General features: G+C 59.1%; 2 long non-coding RNA genes across 2 annotated transcripts in view; both read right to left on the minus strand.

The window, feature by feature from the left end:
- Positions 1-3,188, minus strand: part of LOC147377155 (uncharacterized) — a 25,190-nt gene extending 22,002 nt beyond the window's left edge. The window contains exon 1 of the long non-coding RNA XR_015136075.1: positions 3,137-3,188. This is a non-coding gene — a long non-coding RNA (uncharacterized LOC147377155). The remainder of the gene's footprint in view (positions 1-3,136) is intronic.
- Positions 3,189-13,555: 10,367 nt separating this feature from the next.
- LOC147377159 (uncharacterized) overlaps positions 13,556-20,000 on the minus strand; it is a 24,007-nt gene continuing 17,562 nt past the window's right edge. Inside the window, exons 2-3 of the long non-coding RNA XR_015136069.1 lie at positions 14,522-14,582; positions 13,556-14,267 (exon numbers count right to left, since the gene is read on the minus strand). This is a non-coding gene — a long non-coding RNA (uncharacterized LOC147377159). The remainder of the gene's footprint in view (positions 14,268-14,521; positions 14,583-20,000) is intronic.

The raw sequence follows: 20,000 nt of genomic DNA on the forward strand, positions 1-20,000 counted from the left end.
GCGCTCTTGGCAGCCTCCACGGCGGCCACTGCGCACTCGGGAGGGGCAGCAGCTGGGGGGTCCGATACCCCAAGGCTCCCTCTCGGATCGCTAGAGAAGGCTTTCTCACCGAGGGCTCGCCGCCCCTCACCCGGATCGTCTCTCTCCTTCGGGCCCACGGAGGCGCTCCACGAGCCACCAGTCCTCAGCTGGGGTGGGAGGGGTCTGCGGTACAGGTAGGCGGACCACCGACACAGGAGCGTCTGCGCGGCCGGGGCCAGCGCAGAGCCCCGCGTCCCGTCCCCTGCAAGGCCTCACCCGTCAGCCTCGACGACGAGGGGAACAGGCACGCCTCTCCTACCGCCTCGACCCCCCCCAAAAGAGAGCCCACTCACGGGACACACACACACCACCGCGGTGGGGACCCGAGGAGGACACCGGGGTTAAGGGAAACGACACCACCGCTCGGCCTCAGGCACCTGAGCGACGACCTGGAGCGCTCCAGGAGCACCACCGAGGATCCAACGAGGCACGCTCGCGCACCCACACGGGGGGGCACAGCGCAGCAGCGGTACAGCCCTCCCCACCGCGGGGAGGGCCGCTCGCGGAGCACACGCCGGGAAGGCGAAGCGAGAGCATCTGCTGTGTCAGAAGACCCACGGCCCCCACTGACGCCACCCGAGGCGGGGGACAGGAGACCGAAGGTCAGGGCCAGAGGCCGCAACCCAGCCCCCGCCTTCCTCCCCCTCCCCGACGGCCAGGGGGAAAAAAGTCAGGCGAGGGGCCCCGCGGACAGACCGAGAAGAGCAGACACGTTCACCGGGAACACCTGTCCCTCGTCTGGCACGGCTTAGGCCCGGCCCGGGAGAGCACGACCACACCACATCGATCGGATGAGCCAAGGTGGAGCGGGGGGAAGGCACGGCGAGGACAGTCACCAGAGGGGCCCGCTTTAAGCCTCACCGGCAACCTCCGCCCCCCACCTCGCCTCAGGCGAGAGCGGCCCACGACCCCAGGAGGTTCGAGAACGCCTGACACGTGGCACGGAGCCCACAGGGCGGGGGTCGCATCTCAGCCTTCACCGGGTGCCCGCAGCGGGGAGCGCGCAGGGTAGAAGACCCACGGCGCCTCGCCCCGCCGCCCTCGGGTCGCCCAGAGACCGGAGGTGGCACCACGAGTCAGGTCAGCCAGACAACACCACACAGGAGCCGGCGCACAGGCCCAGGCGGGCGGCTCCAGCGGCAAGGGCCGAACCGGGGACCAGAGCTGGCGGCCCGAAGGCCCAGAGCCCCGCGTACATCCAGAGACCCAAAGTTTCCTCGGCGGCAGACACCGAAGCAGACCGTGTCAGCACTTACCTGGTGGTAAAAAAGGCCCATTAAGGGCGACGAAATGACAGCAGCCGACAGCGGGGCCCATCCACGACTCGCATGGAGGACCCCCGGAACCTTGGCCCGGCCACCTGTCCCCAGCGCTACCCCATAAACACCAGGCCCGGAGCTCTCGTGGCGGGGGGGCGGGGGGGGGGGGGGGGAGTCATCTGGTCGACCGGGGGAAGGGGAGCAGGGGGAGGGGGCGCGCGATGGCCAAAGTGGGGGCGCGGACACCCACCAAGGGAGAGGGAGCTGGCCGGGGGCGCCCTCTCCCGCTTCGCCCACACGGGTAGGGGTACCGGTCCGTCGGAGTCTCCGAACGGGGATTTGGCTTTGATGAGCATCAAGAAACAAGAAGGAAGAACCGTCAGCGAGGCGCCTCCAACGAGACGAGCGGGCCCCGACCAGGGACCGCGCCCGGGCGGGACCCAGACCGTCCTAGATGGGGCACCCAGGACGGCCCGAGCCGGTCCCCACCTCCTGACCTGGGTTCAGGGAGGTGGGGAGGGGTGAGACAAAGTCGCATCCGACGACCGAGACCCACGAAGGCACGCTGAAGGGTCGGGCGCGCCCTCCCCGGCCACCCGCGGAAGCAGGGTCCGGTCCATCCACGTCTCCGGACCCATCGGGACTTTGAAAAAGAAACAGCATGTGTGCCAGGAGACGCCTCGGGCGACCGGACCCCACGGGTTGGGGGGGGGGGGGGCGGCCGCACACGCGCCCGCCTCTCCCCGTCAACCCTCACGACTCCGGCGGGCGGGTCCCCACCTCCGGAGCGGGGCCGAGGGCGAAGCACACGCTCCTGAGGGCGGCCCAGGAGGAGTCCGGACCGCCGAGCCCGAGTCCAGGCGCTCCGGGCAGGGAAGACCCTCTCCCTGCCCACCGCGGCGGCCCGGCCCAGGGAGGGTCCGGCCGGTCCTTCTCCGCGGCCACAGGGGCACGGGGAGATGCTGGTCGACCCGGTCCGGCCACCGCAGAGCCCGGCCCCGGAGCGCCGCGACGATCACCCTCCTCAGAAACCTAGAGAACCAATCTCCGGCGACAGCAGGACGTCCCTAGGCCTCGGCGCCACCGGGACTGTCGCCGCCAGCATAGCCGGTGTCTGAGAGCTCTGCCTCGGGCCCGGCGGCTGAGTCACAACCCTCCTGAAGGGCTCGCCGAAGCTCCGGAGGGGGAGGGACAATATACAAGCGGCCGCCAGGTGGCTCCCGACAACCGGCTCGAACGTCCCGAGGACGGGTCGCTGTCGCCGGCCGCCGGGGACGCCGCAGCGCCGGCCGCCCAAACGCCCGAGCTCGGCCCGGAGCCTCCGCCGCCGAGCGACGCGACGCGACGCGACGCGACCCCGGCCGCAGAGGAAGGGAGAGGAGCCGGGAGATCTCTCCCCTGGAGGCTGCCACGAAAGAGCCGCGATCCCCCCCCCCCCCCCCCCGCCACGCGATTCCAGGGTGGTGGGGGGACATTCCACGGAGACGCGGGCGGGCGGCGGGGGCTCGGGGCGGGGTGGGCGGAGAGAGGGGGCACCAGTGACATCCCAGGAACCCCCGGCCCCCGGCCCCCCGAAAGAGGGGGGCGGGAGGGAGGGAGGGAGAAAAGGAGGGAAGGAGGGAGGGAGGGAGGGAGGGAGGGAGGGAGGGACCGGCAAAGCGAAACCAGGCAAGCGCTGCTGGGAGAACAAAGCCGGACTTTCGAAAGCAGACACGGACACAGACACACAAGCCTAGGAGTAAGAAAGGAAAAGAAGGAGACACTCGGACCCCCAAGAAGAGAAAACAAAACTCAACCTGGGTAGAGACACCGTGACAAAGTCCAGAGACGACACACACAAGCATGCGCGGGTGGGTGGGGAAAGTGCACTAGAGGTCAGGAGAACATGGATTTCAACACCACTGGCCACAAACAGCGGAAAGGCGGACGGCCTGGGAGGTCTGGGGTGGCAGGGCTGCGGGGGGTGGGGGGTGGGGGGTTGGGGGGTTGCGGGGAGGGTGTGGGGGGGTGGTATTGAGGGGCGTGCTGGTGAGGAGGACGGAGTCCATAGGGATCCACTAAATAAACCCCGGGTCCCGTGACAACAGCCACCTCAATGAATACATAACTTTTTCACGTAGCTCAGAAACGAAATGAGACAAAACCACCAGGCAGGAAAGTCAACTCGTGGAACTGTCCTGGCAGCTTAAAAGTCAGAGAGAGAGAGGAGAGGGAGAGGGAGAGGGAGAGGGAGAGGGAGAGGGAGAGGGAGAGGGAGAGGGAGAGGGAGAGGGAGAGGGAGAACGCATACACATGTGCGTATACACGTGTACATATGTATACGCACACGTCATCGCGTCTATATATACGTGCACGCAGGCGTATAAACACACACGTACGAAGGGCATGCTCACGTACACGCACGTGTCTGTGTGCGCACGTGTATGCCTAGGCGTTTCTAGTGTGCGTGTATGCTTGCGTGTATATACGCAGAGGCATCTATACACATACGTACACGGATAGACACAGGCGTGAACACACATGCTCACATGTGCAGAGACGTCGGGATACATAGGCACACACACACACATACACGCGGACGTGTCAACGCATCTAGATGCACGTATAGTGTGTATACGTGTGATGTCTGCGCACAGGTGTGGATGCACGTCTATGCGTACCCGTACGTGGATGCTTGCATAGACACACATATCTGCGTGTGTATGTGCACACGTGTATGTACACACGTATACATACGTACGGACGCATACGATACGCAGACGTCTACAGAGAGCGTATGTACGTCCACACAGACGCACGCGAGAATCTGTGCCTACATACACACGTGTGTATGTATACGTAGACGTGCACGCATGTACGTATGTACAGGTGCCCGTGTGCATCTAGAGTGCCTATACACAGATCGATGTGCATAGATGCACACACATGTATACGCATACGCAAACGCGCGTGTGTATACGTACATGTACATGTGCATCAGTGTATGTGTGCATGTATACCCATGTGTCTGCGTGGATGTCTACGTGCGCGCGTGTGTGGTGTGTGTATCTATGGGTGTACATTCGTACATATATATACTCACAGACACACACGTACATACCCGGGCGGAAACACACATCCGTGTGTGTGTGTGTGTGTGTGTGTGTGTGTGTGTGTGTGTCTGTCTGTCTGTCTGTCTGTCTGTCTGTCCGGGGAAAGCACAAGCATATTGCAAAAGGGGCTTTTCTGTCCAACACCGATCAAGGCGTCAGACACCTCAACCTCCAAAAGGGAAACAACCCCCGATGAGCGAAGTGGGCAGGAGGCCCGAACAGACCCCTTCCTTCCAAAGAAAGGTGGAACAGGCAGACACCCAGAAGCACAAGGTAGAACACACATCCACGGCAGGGCTGGGCTGGGCTGGGCTGGGCTGAGCTGGGGCTCCTGGGGGTGGGGGCGGGCTCACGGAAGCACCCCACCCCGGGGCGTTTCCCTGGACAATGATCCTTCTCATTCGGAGGGGAAAGGCCCAGGAGCCGGGAATCGCAATCACGACAGCAAGTTCGAACCATCAGAGGACAGTGGCTCCTGATGGATCGAACGCGTTTTTTCTGCAGCTGAGAAAACTGTGGGCGGACTCAGAGAGATCAGATCTCATCCCCTGGCGCCTCACAGACAGAGAAACCACATCCCTAGGGAAAAGAGTCCTGCGATGTACACTCCCCCAAAGATTCCCCCATTCGACCCAACCCAGCAACTCCACAGGGTGCCCACGGAGGGAAGGGACAAAGAAGATACGGATGTGTGCATGTGTGGGATCGACCCCTATACCTAGGTCGACTTCCGTACACACATCATGATAGAACTCTGTCTGTGTGCCTATGCCTGGATCTATTCACGTGCACGCGTGCTCACGCGCATGCAGACAGACACACACACACACAGAGGAATGGGACTCAACCACCAGAAGGGAATGAAATCTCACAGTCTGCAGGAACCTGGAGAGACCTTTAGAGGGTATTATGCTACATGAAATACCTCAGATCAGTCGTTTCCATGCAGAACCTACCAAACCATACACGGTGAACAGAACCGAACCAAACAGAAACAGGCTCAGACATACTACAAAGGAACACACCGGGGCGGGGGGGGCGGGGCGGGGGGGCGGGGGTGAGGAGAGAGTGAGTGAGTGCCCCTGGCGAGGGAGACAGACGAAGTGGTGCAACCTTCCACTTATGAAATACATGAGTCACGGGCACGTCATCACACCAAATGTCATTTGCCGTGACACCAGGTGGTGACGGACAGTCACTAACTAGATGTATCCTGGTGATGGCTGTGTCATGTGCTACACTAAAACATCGTCTGTACAGCTGAAAATTAAAGGGGGGAACGACCCCCCCCCCCCAAAGAAAAAGGAAAGGAAGAAGGAAGGAAGGAACGAAGGAAGGAAAGAAGGCAAAAGTAAACGTTGGCAGTCAGTTAGACGTCCGTTTGAGAAGAGTGGGACTTGTGTGTGTGTGTGTGTGGGGGGGGGGGGGGGGAGAAACTAGGGTGAGGAGGAGGAGGAGGAGGAGGAGGAGCAGGAGGAGGAGAAAGAAAAGGACCCGATTGCCTTGAGGGGGAGGAGGAGATGAAAGATCCCAAGAGTGGACAGGACGGTCAGGTGAGTGCCATAGGGAAAGGAAACGAAGCCAAGCAACCGAACACACTGCCAACGGTGGTTTTGTTCAGTCCAAGATCAAGATGGGGACAGCACGGTGTCCTCCAGCACACAGCGACACACAGGCCTCACTCGGCAGGGGGAGTTGGGGATAACCCTGAACGCCGAAGCGGACAAAAGAAGCCGTCACGTTCATCCATGGCTGAAAAGTACCATGGTCCCACGACATTCCAAACTCCTCTCAAACCATTGAAAGACTCTCTCCCTCACTCGCCGTTCAAAATGTAGAGAACAGGAAAGGAGCGAAACGATGGTGGGTGGCTGGCTGGCTGGCTGGATTTCCGTGATGGTGTGATTAGGGAACACATGGACAGAAAAGCATCCGATTCACTTGTGTAAAGAATCTCTCTTGCCTTCTCGGCCTGGTGTCTTTCCTCTGTCTGGATGATTCCCCTCCCCCACCCCACCCCCCCCCACTCCCAGCTTGAAGATCAGCCTCCAAAACGAAGCCCTTTGTGCTCTCCAGGTCCCGCCGCCACGATCTCTTTGGAGCGCCCTTCCGAAGGGGAACGTTTTCATCCACGTCATCGCCCTGAGACAGCTTCAGCCTGTCCCTCCCCCCCCCCCCCACCCACCCCACCCCCACTCCACCCCAAGCCCCCCGCCCACCCCCCCTCTCTCCCTCCTGCTCCTCTTCCCCCTCCTCTGAACTGTCGAGCTCCCCTCGCGCTGGCCTCTCACCCCACACGGTGGCAGTGTTGGCCTAGGTATGCTCAGGTGTCTCCTAACCGCATCCGAGTGGACTTGCACTGTTTCTCAGCTGCGTCGTTCAGGGACCATGTTTTTCCTGGCCTTTTCCGCGGGTGGGGGAGACCCGGACGGGCCGGGGCCAGGCGGGGTGGGGGAGCCTGCGTGTGGGGGGAAGGGTGGGGGCAGAGAGGAGGAGGAGGAGGAGGAGGAGGAGGAACAGGAACACAGCTCCCCAGCGCCAGTGTGTGCCTGCGGCCTGGAAAAGAGATCACGCACCAGGCTGGCTCCGAAAAGGGGATCGATCGGTCAGGAGACCGGGCACGTTTGTGCTTCGCCGAGTCCCTGCAGATCGGACAGGCAGTGGCAAGTGTGGGGCTTCCCACACTTAGAACTGTTCACCCATCGTGGACACAGGCGTCTGGCACACCGGGGGTTAGGCTCTCGGTGCGATCGATGTCCACAAGCCGTAGCCACTGAAACGTGTGCACCCTGGAGCCGCCGCCGCCGTGCAGAGGGAGATCTCATCCGGCTCCGCGGGTCCTTCCCGTGAGTAGGCCGGGATCTCGGGAAGCACAGACATCCAGAGCATTGAGTGAACCTGACCGTCACGCTTTCCGAGTCCAAGTGAACCCGAAGGGAGGGTCCCTCACGTGTGGGTTTGTCTCTCCATCGGAGGCATCCTCTCTTGGAGCCGATTAGGGTGCCGCGGGCCCCGTGGAGCAGAGAGGACAGAGAGTTCCCTTCGGTCCCCTGCTCCTCCCACGGGCGCGCACGGGCACGCTCCCCAACGGTCCTAGGAACATCCTGCCCCAGAGGAGCGTGCCGGCCGGCCACAGCCCACCTACAACGGAGGCGTCCGTGTCCGTCCGTGTCCGTCATCCTCGTCCAGAGTCCCCCGTCTGCCTGCCCTCGCCTTCGCGCCTGGCACTGTCCGTCCATTCTGTAGGTTCATATCGAACCTGCCCGGAGCCCGGCGGCATCTTCCCGGATCAGGGATCGATCGAAAACACCCTGTCCCCTGCCTCATCGGCAGGTGGATTCTTCACCACTGGACCACCAGGCAGGGAAGTCCCTTCACAGCCTTCTAAACTCATCTACCCCGAAACAGTCCACGTCGTCCTCCAACTCATTGGACCATCACGACTGAAATGAAGGAAAATATGTGCGTTCGAGAATGTCTTCACTCCTCAGTGCTTCTTGCTTTAGAACCACCAAGGCATCTCTCTCTCTCTCTCTCTCTCTCTCTCTCTCTCTCTCTCTCTCTCTCTCTCTCACACACACACACACACACACACGAACAGAGGTGGGCTCATAGTCCAAAAGAAACCAACGTTTGTGTGTATCCATCCCACTTGCTGTGGCTGTCGTGCCGTCGCTCATCAAAGAAGCTGATCTGATACGGAATCCGATGTCTTCTTCTCTAGGACACGTCGAGAGGCAGCAAGCGTGCCGGTGTGTGAGCACCGAAGGTCAACCCGGCATGATGGAGCCCGGCCAGGTGTGTGCTCAGAGGCCCACCTAGATTCGAACTCCAGTTCCCGGAGGGGAGCGGTGGGAACAGGAGTGTGGACTGCGAGTCCAATCCTCACCTTACAAAAAGGCAAAATCATCCCCTTCCTCCCTTATCGGCGTCTGCACGGCTCCTCCTGGACTCAGGGATCCCATCGAAAGGACGTCCAGGTTGTGTCCTTCTCCCTGGCCCGATCGTTTCGAACCTCTCCAAGAAAAAGCGGTGACGTCAAGAGATCCGTCTTGAGTTCGGGACTGGGGCTTCCCCGGGGGCCCCGTGGTCAACGATCCCGTGCCCATGCAGGAGACGTGGGTTTCGCCCCCGGTCCGGGAAGAGCCCACACGCTACCCATACGCCTCGGTGATGGAGTCTGTGCTCCAGATCCTGGCCGCTGCGAGTGTTGAGCCCACACCCAGCAGCCACTGAAGCCCACGTGCCCCGGCGCCCCTGCCCCCCAAGAGGAACCACAGCCACGAGAAGCCCAGACACACGACCGTAGAGCGACCCCCTCTCTCCACAGAGAGAGAACAGCTTGCACGGCCACGAAGACACACAGAGCACGCCCCCACAGACATCAAATACGTCCAATGATCGTCGAGCGAGACGGCCTGCCTGAGATCGGACGCGAGCGGCCAATACCTAGTCCCGTCACTCGGGAAGCTCCCTGAATCTTCTGTCGATACACATAAAGAAACCCTAGCTCACTGTGCCATGGGCAGCGCGGGGAGCTCTCCGTACAGTGCCGAGAGCACCGTGGAGACGTGACCCGTGGGCACCGTGAGCGTGACTGTTCTCACGAAGTCCCTCACAGTCCGGGCCCTGGAGATCGGCCCACGCGGACCTGCAGGCGATGGTCGGCCATCCCTCTCGGCTCCCTGCGCGCTCACGGGTCCAGGTGTGCCGTGCCCCCAGCATCCGCTCGCATCTTCTCGGCCTGTCTCCCCCGTGCCGCTCCACTGACTTGGAATCCTTCTCCCCTCTCGTCTCGTCTGACACGTTTTCTTTCCTGTTCGACCATGTCTGGCTCCCCGGGCACCACTTCCCGTCGTTCTTCTCGTCTCACCGCCCTCGTCTCGTGGAAATCATTCTCTGGGTCTCCGCTCTGTTCCCTAAGGACTCTGTCATCCCTCCACTCATCTGGGGATCGACTGGCACCTAGGCAACCCCGGTCCGTGACAACCGTGGTTCCGTGTCTATCGAATGACATGCCGACCGCAGGGGGGCTCGTGGACGCGTACGAGCCGTGGAAAGCTGGCACCGGGGAATCATCCCGAGGACACACCCTCCGGTTCCACGGTGCTCACGGGAGCGTTTGGGTCGTCGTCGTCGTCGTCGCCGTATTCCCTAAGACGTACGCAGTCGCGTGGATTCAAACGGCGTCTATTGGGAAAGCACGGATCGCTCCCCGGATCACCGGAGAAGGCCACGGCAACCCACTCCAGTCCTCTCGCCTGGAAACTCCCATGGGCGGAGGAGCCCGGTAGGCCACGGTCCACGGGGTCGGGAAGAGTCGAACACGACCGAGCGACTTCCCTTTCCCTTTTCCCTTCCACGCATCGGAGAAGGCCGTGGCAACCCACTCCAGTGTTCTCGCCTGGAGAATCCCAGGGACAGGGGGGGAGCCTGGCGGGCTGCCGGCTGTGGGGTCGCACAGAGTCGGACACGACGGAAGCGACTTAGCGGCAGCCGCAGCAGCAGCAACCGGATCACCTCAGAAGGACTTAGACACGAGTCTCGGTGGAGAGAGGATGGATCCTGCCAACCATCTCACTTCTGGGTAGACCTCGAAAGAAAATAAAACCTGAAACTCGCAGAGAGAGGCCTGCACCCCCAGGTCCATCGCAGCATCCATTCACAAGAGTCAAGATGGGGACCCAGCCCAAGTGTCCATCAAGGGAAGACTAGATCAAGAAGATACACGATCCAGGTAGAGATCGATCGATAGGGAGATCTAGGTGTCCCAGGTAGCCCCAGGAATGAACACAGTCTTACATCGTGATCGCATGGATGGGACTTAGGGAGTGATGCCCAATGAAGAAGTCAGGTAGAGAAAGAAAAAGAGTTTCTCCTGTCACTGACATGCCATGCAAGGCCACCTAAAACAATGAAAACGATCATCACAGAGCGGCTGGGGGAGGGAGACATGGGAAGATGCCGATGTAACGGCGGGCGGGGGAACTTCACGGATAAGGTACATATATACTGTCTACGTCACAAAGAGCACGGTGATTCTAAAGAATAGTATTGGTATTATCGTCGTCTCATATTCGGAGAAGGCAACGGCACCCCACTCCAGTCCTCTTGCCCGGAAAATCCCGTGGACGGAGGAGCCCGGTAGGAGCCCGGTAGGCCGCAGTCCACGTTGTCGCACAGAGTCGGACACGACGGAGCGACTTCCCTTCCCGTTTTCCCTTTCACGCCTTGGAGAAGGACATGGCAACCCACCGCAGTGTTCTTGCCTGGAGAACCCCAGGGACGGGGGTGCCCGGCGGGCTACCGTCTACGGGGTCGCACAGATTCGGACACGACGGAAGCGACGCAGCAGCAGCAGCAGCAGCAGCAGCAGCAGCAGCAGCAGCAGCATTATCCTATTCGAAAGTCGCCATGACCGTGGACATGACGCATTCACTTCCCGTACAATGGAAGAAGGACACGGCAACCCACTCCAGTAGTCTTGCCTGGAAAATTCCATGGACGGAGGAGCCTGGTAGGCTACAGTCCGTGGGGTCGCAAAGAGTCCAGCACGACTGAGTGACTTCACTTTCTTTCGCATACAGTCATGGCATGTATGGGTTGTGGTCAAGCTATGAGCTACCGCTTGGGTGGTCATGAATGATTCTTTTGCAACAGACAGGTGCATCAAGTCACCATTCTGTACACGTTAGAACAGAGGATGTTGTATGTCCTTAACGAAGAACATTCTATTTCAATACACCGGGACATGACACACATAACATCACCTAGTTTTATTATCTTTCAATGAATGGTCAGTATTGGCTGCACGCCAAAAAAAAAAAAAGGAAAGAAAGAAAAAAGAAAAGAAAGCTTTATTGTGTGTGGGGGGGGGGGGTGGGGGGTGGGGGGGGGGAGGGTCTTAGATATTGCCATGCAGGGACACAGATTTCAATAAAACCCAGGGAATGTTCCACAGGAAAGAGTCAGGGGCCTAGAAAGCTGAACCTCGTGAGGTTGTCAAGCCAGCTGAGAGCAATTAGGATTTGCTGTCATGCAACAAGGGACATGTTTCTTCTTCCAGGGTAGACGGTCACAAGGTATTTAGGGAAAGGGGAGGGTGTGAGAGGTATCTTGAATTTCGGGAACACTGTTTCCTTAGATGATCTGGAGGCCTCTGGGACCCAGTCAGTGCTCCAAGTGGACATTCCATCCAGACTGAGACACACGGACCTCTTCCTCGATGGCCTCCCCTCTCTATTTGGGGGAGCTCTCTCGGCCACGCTGATTCCACTTGGATGTGTCTTTCCCACGTCACACCCTTTGGCATTCAAAGATATCCTTCCATCGTTTTCTAAAGAGACCCGGTGTATGTATCTTTGGAGCGATGATGAGCATCAGACACGATCCCTCTCCGTGGCGCGGTTTCGGGCACGACACACCAAGACGGGGACACATACATTCCACGTCCCTCTCGGCCATCGAGAGAGGCCGTGTACGGCACGTGATGCCACGGGACCGGTGAGGTCCTCGGGTTCAGCCCTCCCTCGACTTGGCTGTGGTCTTTGGTTTTGTTCTGTTCCGTGTGTGCTTTCTGACCCACGTGATCTCTCCGGATAGGGCACCCCATCCAAGCTCAAACCCATCGAGTCTGTGTGACTCCTATTCACGCATCAGGTGGGGATATCGACGCCCTCCACGTGGATCCATCACAATCGCCGTTCTGGGTTCAGGAGGATCCTGTTGTGTGTTCTGGGCGCGCTACGTGCTGTCCGTGTGAACTGTGGAATGAGGTTCGTGACATTGAACAGGAGACAGGGATCAAGACCATCCCCATGGAAAAGAAATGCCACAAAGCAAAATGGCTGTCTGGGGAGGCCTTACACATAGCTGTGAGGAGAAGAGAAGCGAAAACAGAGGAGAAAAGGAAAGATACACACATCTGAATGCAGAGTTCCAAAGAATAGCAAGAAGAGATAAGAAAGCCTTCTTCAGCGATCAATGCAAAGACATAGAGGAAAAGCACAGAATGGGATAGACTAGGGATCTCTTCCAGAAACTCAGAGATACCAAAGGAACATTTCATGCAAAGATGGGCTCGATACAGGACAGAAATGGTATGGACCCAACAGAAGCAGAAGATATTCAGAAGAGATGGCAAGAATACACAGAAGACCCTTACAAAAACGATCTTCACGACCCAGATAATCACGATGGTGTGATCCCTGACCTAGAGCCAGACATCCTGGAATGTGAAGTCAAGTGGGCCTTAGAAAGCATCACTACGAACAAAGCTAGTGGAGGTGATGGAATGCCAGTGGAGCTCTTCCAAATCCTGAAAGATGATGCGGTGAAAGTGCTGCACTCAATATGCCAGCACATTTGGAAAACTCAGCAGTGGCCACAGGACTGGAAAAGGTCCGTTTTCATTCCGATCCCAAAGAAAGGCAATGCCAAAGAATGCTCACACGACCGCACACTTGCACTCATCTCACACGCTAGTAGAGTCATGCTCAAAATTCTCCAAGCCAGGCTTCAGCAATATGTGCACCGTGAACTTCCTGATGTGCAAGCTGGTTTTCGAAAAGGCAGAGGAACCAGAGATCCGATTCTCCGCTGGATCATGGGAAAAGCAAGAGAGTTCCAGAAAAGCATCTATTTCTGCTTTCTTGACTATGCCAAAGCCTTTGACGGTGTGGATCACAGTAAACTGTGGAAAATTCTGGAAGAGATGGGAATACCAGACCACCTGACCTGCCTCTTGAGAAATCTGTACGCAGGTCAGGAAGCAACAGTTCGAACTGGACATGGAACCACAGACTGGTTCCAAATAGGAAAAGGAGCTCGTCAAGGCTGTCTATCGTCACCCTGTGTATTTAACTTATACGCAGAGAACATCATGAGAAACGCTGGACTGGAAGACACACACGCTGGAACCAAGATTGCCGGGAGAACTATCAATCACCTCGGATGTGCAGATGACACCACCCTCATGGCAGAAAGTGAAGAGGAACTCAAGAGCCTCTTGATGACAGTGAAAGAGGAGAGTGAAAAAGTGGGCTTAAAGCTCCACATTCAGAAAACGAAGATCACGGCATCCGGTCCCATCACTTCATGGGAAATAGATGGGGAACCAGTGGACACGGTGTCAGACTTTATTTTTCTGGGCTCCAAAATCACTGCAGATGGTGACTGCAGCCATGAACTTAAAAGACGCTTACTCCTTGGAAGGAAAGTGATGACCCACCTAGATAGCATATTCCAAAGCAGAGACATTCCTTTGCCAACAAAGGTTCGTCCAGTCAAGGCTACGGTTTTTCCTGTGGTCATGTATGGATGTGAGCGTTGGAACGCGAAGAAGGCTGAGCGCCGAAAGAATGGATGCTTTTGAGAGAATGGTGGTGTTGGAGAAGACTCCTGAGGGTCCCTTGGACCGCAAGGAGATCCAACCAGTCCATTCTGAAGGCGACCAACCCAGGGATTTCTTCGGAAGGACTGATGCGAAAGCTGAAACTCCAGTCCTTTGGCCACCTCATGCGAAGAGTTGACTCATTGGAAAAGACTCTGATGCTGGGAGGGATTGGGGGCAGGAGGAGAAGGGGACGACAGAGGAGGAGATGGCTGGATGGCATCACTGACTCCATGGACGTGAGTCTCAGTGAACTCCGGGAGTTGGTGATGGACAGGGAGGCCTGGCGTGCCGCGCTTCATGGGGTCGCCAAGAGTCGGACACGACTGAGCGACTGATCTGATCTGATCTGATCTGATGTGCTGTCCGTGATCTCACGTGCCTTTCGGGCATGGGTGATGGAGACGGACACCAAGCGGCAGGGCGGCCATCTGGCATCTCGGCCTAGAGCGGTTTCACAAGTGACATCTCAGAACCGGGGCTGAGACAGCCATCCCTCCCCGGGCCCCCCTCGGTGGCCGGGATGGGGGTGGGGTGGGGGAGTGTGAGGTTAGGGAGACGGGAGTGGGGGGGCTGGGCTAAGGGTCGGGGTCGGGGGTGGGGGGGGGGGCGGGGGGGGGGCGGCGCGCGAGGCGAGGGGACCGTCCCAGTCCCCCTGAGAAGTGAAGGCAGGTTCCGTCCCCCTGAGAACTTCCTGCCTTCAGGCGTGTGAGAGGCGTAGGTTTCTCTCCAATCCACGGCCACGCATCATTTTCCGCCCTGTTCAAAAACACAGACAAAAAACGTATTTGTTTATCTCGGCTTGTTTTCTGGCCGAGGCCAAAGACCTCTTCAAGCGTGTCCAAAGGGTCTGACAGGATGGGAGGGTGCAGGTCAATCCATGTGTCAAGAGATCCAGAGAACCTGTCACAACTGTGACTCGGGCGTTTTTCAGAAACAGGCCCATCTGGATGTATTCCCTGGACAGGAGTCACCCCAGAAGTTTCCTTGAAGGGATCGAGTTGCAGGAGTCGGGGTCGTGGCCCCGCCGCCGCCGCCAAAGGGCCCCCTCAGCCCGGCAGGCCGGCAGGCCGGCAGGCCGGCAGGCCAGCAGGCCCTGCAGGCAGGGGCTATTGTCTGTGGGCCCCACCCCCACCTTCCCCCACCCTCCCCCTGCAGGGCCTTGCCGGATAGCTTCATTCAAATGCAGAAAGCTTTCCAGTCAAGTCAGAGCCTCTGACTTCGCCTCGAGCTTCTCTCTATTGAATGGTGATCCGCCCCACCCAGCCATTCCATGTCTCCACCTTGAGACGGCCCCTTCGGCACCGCGCGGAGGAAGGGGGCTGGGGGGTGGGGAGGGAGGCCGAGGGACAGATTCGCCTCGTGTCAGGCCAAAGGAGTCTCCTCCTTTTGGTAACCCAGGAAACCCCGCTCACGCGTGTGAGGATCACGGACGTGCGTGGAAACAGCCACCGTCCCTTGACATCTTCCCCTCCGTGGGAGGAGGTTTTCCTCCCTGCCTGCCTTCAGAGGGACAGAAAAGGAGGGAGGGGCAGAGCGTTCCTCTGGCGCTGGCCGGCTCTTAAGTCACTTGACTCCAAAACACTCCACAGGGCACGGAGGTTCACGTGCAGTGGGGTGGGGTGGGGTGGGGTGGGGTGGGGTGGGGACGGCGGCCTACTCCGGACCCCACCAGTTTTCCCTCCTCTTGACACTTGCCTGGAACCCATGAAAAGCTGAGCTGGTGACTGTGTGTGTGAGTGCGTGCATGTACGCGTGTACATGAGAGACGGCGCGTGTGCGTGTGCGTGTGCGTGTGCGTGTGCATGGACGTGAGAGAAAAAGAAAGGAAAAAAAAAAAAAAAATCCAGAAGGAAGGAAGGAAGGAAGGAAGGAGGGAAGGAGGAGGGAGGGACGAAATAGGTTAGTTCGTAGGGGCCTCCGTGTCATGGCAAGAGTTTCTGAGCACAGATCCTCCGTTCAGGGAAACAGTGATCGTATCTCCTCTCAGGAGGCCGTGATGTCGATGGACGGGTGCGGGAAAGCAGGCCTGGGGTGCAAGCCATCAGGTTTTGTGTGTGTGTGTGTGTGTGTTTTCCCTCAGAGGCACTTGTAGGGAAACCAAGGAAACACACAGGTTCATCCCTGGAGCGGATTCGAGAAACCAGTCGGCAGAGGGAGAGGCAGTCTAGGAGGCTGATTTTTAGACGTCAGGGTCGGGCCCTGGAGCGGGTTGCCATGTCCTTCTCCAGGAGGCCTTCCTGGCCCGGGGATGGAACCCGGGTCTCCTGCATCGCAGGCAGACTCTTGACCGTGTGAGCCACCAGGGAAGCTCCGTCAGAAACATTCACCAAGTCCTCTAGCTTCCATCCGCAGGGCTTCAGGCACAGGGCCTTTTGAGTTCTCCGTCAGAAGGGCAAGAGAACATGGGACGTTGGTCCCTCCCCCCCGAGAGAGGGTTGTTTGATAACGGAGGCAGCTCGGAACACTTCAGGCTCCAGTCCCCCTCTCGGGTGAAGAACCACACGCAAAGCAACACACACACACACACACACACACACACACACACACACACACACACACATATATAGGACACGACTCTCCTATCCGGAAGTGTGTACCCCCGTTTCACGGAAACATCCTCTGGGCCCCTAAGGAACGTGTGGCAATCACTCTGGCCAAGGAGATAAGAATCCTCCACGGAGAGTTTCTGAAGTCTGGAAGGACCAGGTCGAGAGAAAAAGAGAGACGATTCCCTTCTGCTGAGAGGGGTGCTGTATGAAGCGACCAAGGGGATGTCCATCTTTCCAAATTCCCATTTTAAACCTCGTGTCCTTTTCGGTCCTTTGTTTTTCCCTTTGTATCTGGAAAGCAACAGGTGGAACGGTAGGTCCTTTCATTATTTTCTTTCTTTCTTTCTCTCTTTCTTTCTTTCTTTCTTTCTTTTTCCTGCCTGCCTGCCTGCCTGCCTGCCTGCCTGTCCGCCCGCCCGTCCCTCCATCTGTCTTCTCTCTGTCTCTCTCGCTTGTCACTCAGGTTAGGGAATTAAAAAAAAAAAAAAAAAAAGAGGACTCTGTATTTCTGCAGGTCAGGAAGCAACAGTGAAAACTAGACGTAGAACCCAACAGGCTGGTTCCAAATAAGGGAAAGGAGTCCATCAAGGCTGTCTATCGTCACCCTGCTTATTGAATGTACACGCTGAGTACACATCATGAGGAGCGCTGGGCTGGATGAAGCACAAGCTGGAATGAAGATGGCCGGGAGACATATCCATCCCCTCAGATATGCACACGACAGCACCCTCACGGCAGAAATGAAGCCCAGGGTGGGTTTCCAAAGTCGTGTTCGTTTCAGGTGTTCAGTCTTTTCCCTTGGAGAGGTTCATGCAACATCATACGTCTACTTTCCCGTGCTGGCATAGTATATAGTAGGTGCTTGTGGATTCTTTGGATGTACAGTTTATGTGTCCATGTGCAACCAGCCCTCCTAAGTGGACCGTCCTGCCCTTCCTCCCCCCGCCCCAGCCCCCCCCCCCCATCCCCCCATCCTCTTTTCCTCAAGAAGTCAGGCATCCACTTCAGCCTCCTGTTCCTCAGTTCATCCAACCCCATGGAGGAAGTCATTCCTCCAGTTTTTCCATCGGTTCTCTACACCTCGCCTGATGGTGGCGGGTGACTGGAAGACTGACAGTTCTGAAGAACTTTGCAAGAGCTTTGGGTGAAGCGTGTCCATCAGTAAAGACCATGGAAGGTATGCCCCACGTGGCAAACACCATTGCTTTGAGTTGTGGTCGGTTTGCCTGGCTTCAGTGAGGGACGGAAGGGAGGCTTCCACCTTCCACAGAGAAAGCTATCCCTAGCGTACCAAGGACGTTTGACAACCCCCCGCCACCCCAGGTTACAGGCGCGACAGGTCAGACTGTAGCAATCATCATGTCCAGGGTGTATTTACAACAGGCAGACTCATCTTAAAGGCACTCTGTCCTGTGAAGGTGGAGGGAGGGGAGCGAGAGGCAGAGGGACGACGACAGAGGAAGGAAGGAGAAAAAGAGGGGACAGGAACACACAGAGTGGGGCGGGGTGGGGGGGGGGTGAGGCATGTGTGGCGTGTCTGTGACATGCCCAGGTGGTGTTGCGTGGGTGGAGAGTGTGCGGCCCTGTGTGTGTGTGTGTGTGTGTGTGTGTGTGTGTGTATGGGGGGGGGGGGTAGGTGTGTGGTGTGAGTGTGTTGTGTATAGCTGCCACGGGGGGCCGTGTGGGCGGCATGGGTGTGTGCGTGTGGCGTCCGCCTGTGGGTGCGGGGGCAGAGACAGAGGCCGAGAGACACAGCCAGGCAAAGGACAACGCAGTGTGTGTGTTGGGGGGGCGGGGAGGGGGTGGTGGGGGTGGGTGGTGTGTGGCCGGTGTGAAGGGCCCTGCGTGTGTGTGGGCGGGCTGTGTGTGTGGTGTGGGCGGCATGGGTGTGTGCGTGTGGCGTGCGCCTGTGGATGCGGGTCTGGGGGGGCGGGGTCAGAGACAGAGGCCAAGAGACACAGCCAGGCAAAGGACAACAAAGTGTGTGTGTGTGGGGGGGGGGGGGGCGGGGCGGGGCCGGGGGGGGGAGGTGTGTGTGTGTGTGGCCAGGTGGGGGGGAGGTGTGTGTGGTGTGGGGGTGGCGGGGCGGGGTGTGAGAGTGTGTGTGTGTGTGCGCGCGCGCGCGTGCGTGTGGGCATGCATGTGGTGTGTGGGCAGAGGCAGAGCGTCACATCCAGGCATAGGACAACGCTGTGTGTGTGTGTGTGTGTGTGTGCGCGCGTGGGCGTGCGTATGTGTGTGGTGTGGGCCGGGTGTCTGTGTGTTGGGGGGGGGGGGGGCGAGGCAGTGTGTGGCGTTGTGGCATGCTCAGGTGGTAGTGCGTGGGTGGTGTGTGTGGCCGTGTGAGTGTTTTGGGGTGGGGGTGGGGGGTTGGTGTGTGGTGTGGGTTTGTTGTGTATAGGTGCCACGAGGGCGCGTGTGGGCCGCATGGGTGTGTGCGTGTGGGGTGCGCCTGTGGGTGCGGGGCGGCAGAGACAGAGGCCGAGAGAGACAGCCAGGCAAAGGACAACGCTGTGTGTGTGTGTGTGGGCGTGTGGGTGTGGTGTGAAGGGCCCTGCGTGTGGGCGGGGTGTGTGTGTGTGGTGTGGGCGGCATGGGTGTGTGTGTGTGGCGTGCACCTGTGGGTGCAGGGGCAGAGACAGAGGCCGAGAGACACAGCCAGGCAAAGGACAACAAAGTGTGTGTGTGGGGGCGGGGGGCGGGGCGGGGGAGGTGTGTGTGGTGTGGGGTGGCGGGGCGGGGTGTGAGAGTGTGTGTGTGTGTGTGCGCGCGCGCGCGTGCGTGTGGGCATGCATGTGGTGTGTGGGCAGAGGCAGAGCGTCACAGCCAGGCAAAGGACAACGCAGTGTGTGTGTGTGTGTGGTGTGTAGGGCCCTGCGTGTGTGTGGTGGGGGAGAGGGTGTGCGTGTGGGGGGCGGGGTGTTTATGGGCTGTGTGTGTGTGTGGGGGGGGGGGATGCGTGTGTGTGCACGCCGTGTGGGGGTGCGGGGTGTGTGGGTGTGGGGGGGGGTGTGTGTGTGTATGGGGGGAGGGGGTAGGTGTGTGGTGTGAGTGTGTTGTGTATAGCTGCCACGGGGGGCCGTGTGGGCGGCATGGGTGTGTGCGTGTGGCGTCCGCCTGTGGGTGCGGGGGGCAGAGACAGAGGCCGAGAGACACAGCCAGGCAAAGGACAACGCAGTGTGTGTGTTGGGGGGGCGGGGAGGGGGTGGTGGGGGTGGGTGGTGTGTGGCCGATGTGTAGGGCCGTGCGTGTGGGTGGGTGGGTGGGGGGGGCGGGGGGGGAATGCCTGTGGTGTGTGGGCAGAGAGGCAGAGCGTCACAGCCAGGCAAAGGACAACGCTCTGTGTGTGTGTGTGGGTGGGTGTGGTGTGAAGGGCCCTGCGTGTGTGTGTGGGGGGGGGGGGGGGGCGTGTGTGTGTGTGGTGTGGGCGGCATGGGTGGGTGCGGGGGCAGAGACAGAGGCCGAGAGACACAGCCAGGCAAAGGACAACACAGTGTGTGTGTGTGTGTGTGTGTGTGGGTGTGTGTGTGGTGTGGGGGGCGGGGGTGTGCGTGTGGGGGGCGGGGTGTTTATGGGCTGTGTGGGGAGGGGGGATGCGTGTGTGCACGCCGTGTGGGGGTGGGGG

Source organism: Bos grunniens, chromosome 2 (genome assembly GCF_055505025.1).
Source record: "Bos grunniens cultivar Pamir isolate PY7600 chromosome 2, Bosgru_T2T1.0, whole genome shotgun sequence".
In the NCBI taxonomy this organism is placed as follows: domain Eukaryota; kingdom Metazoa; phylum Chordata; class Mammalia; order Artiodactyla; family Bovidae; genus Bos; species Bos grunniens.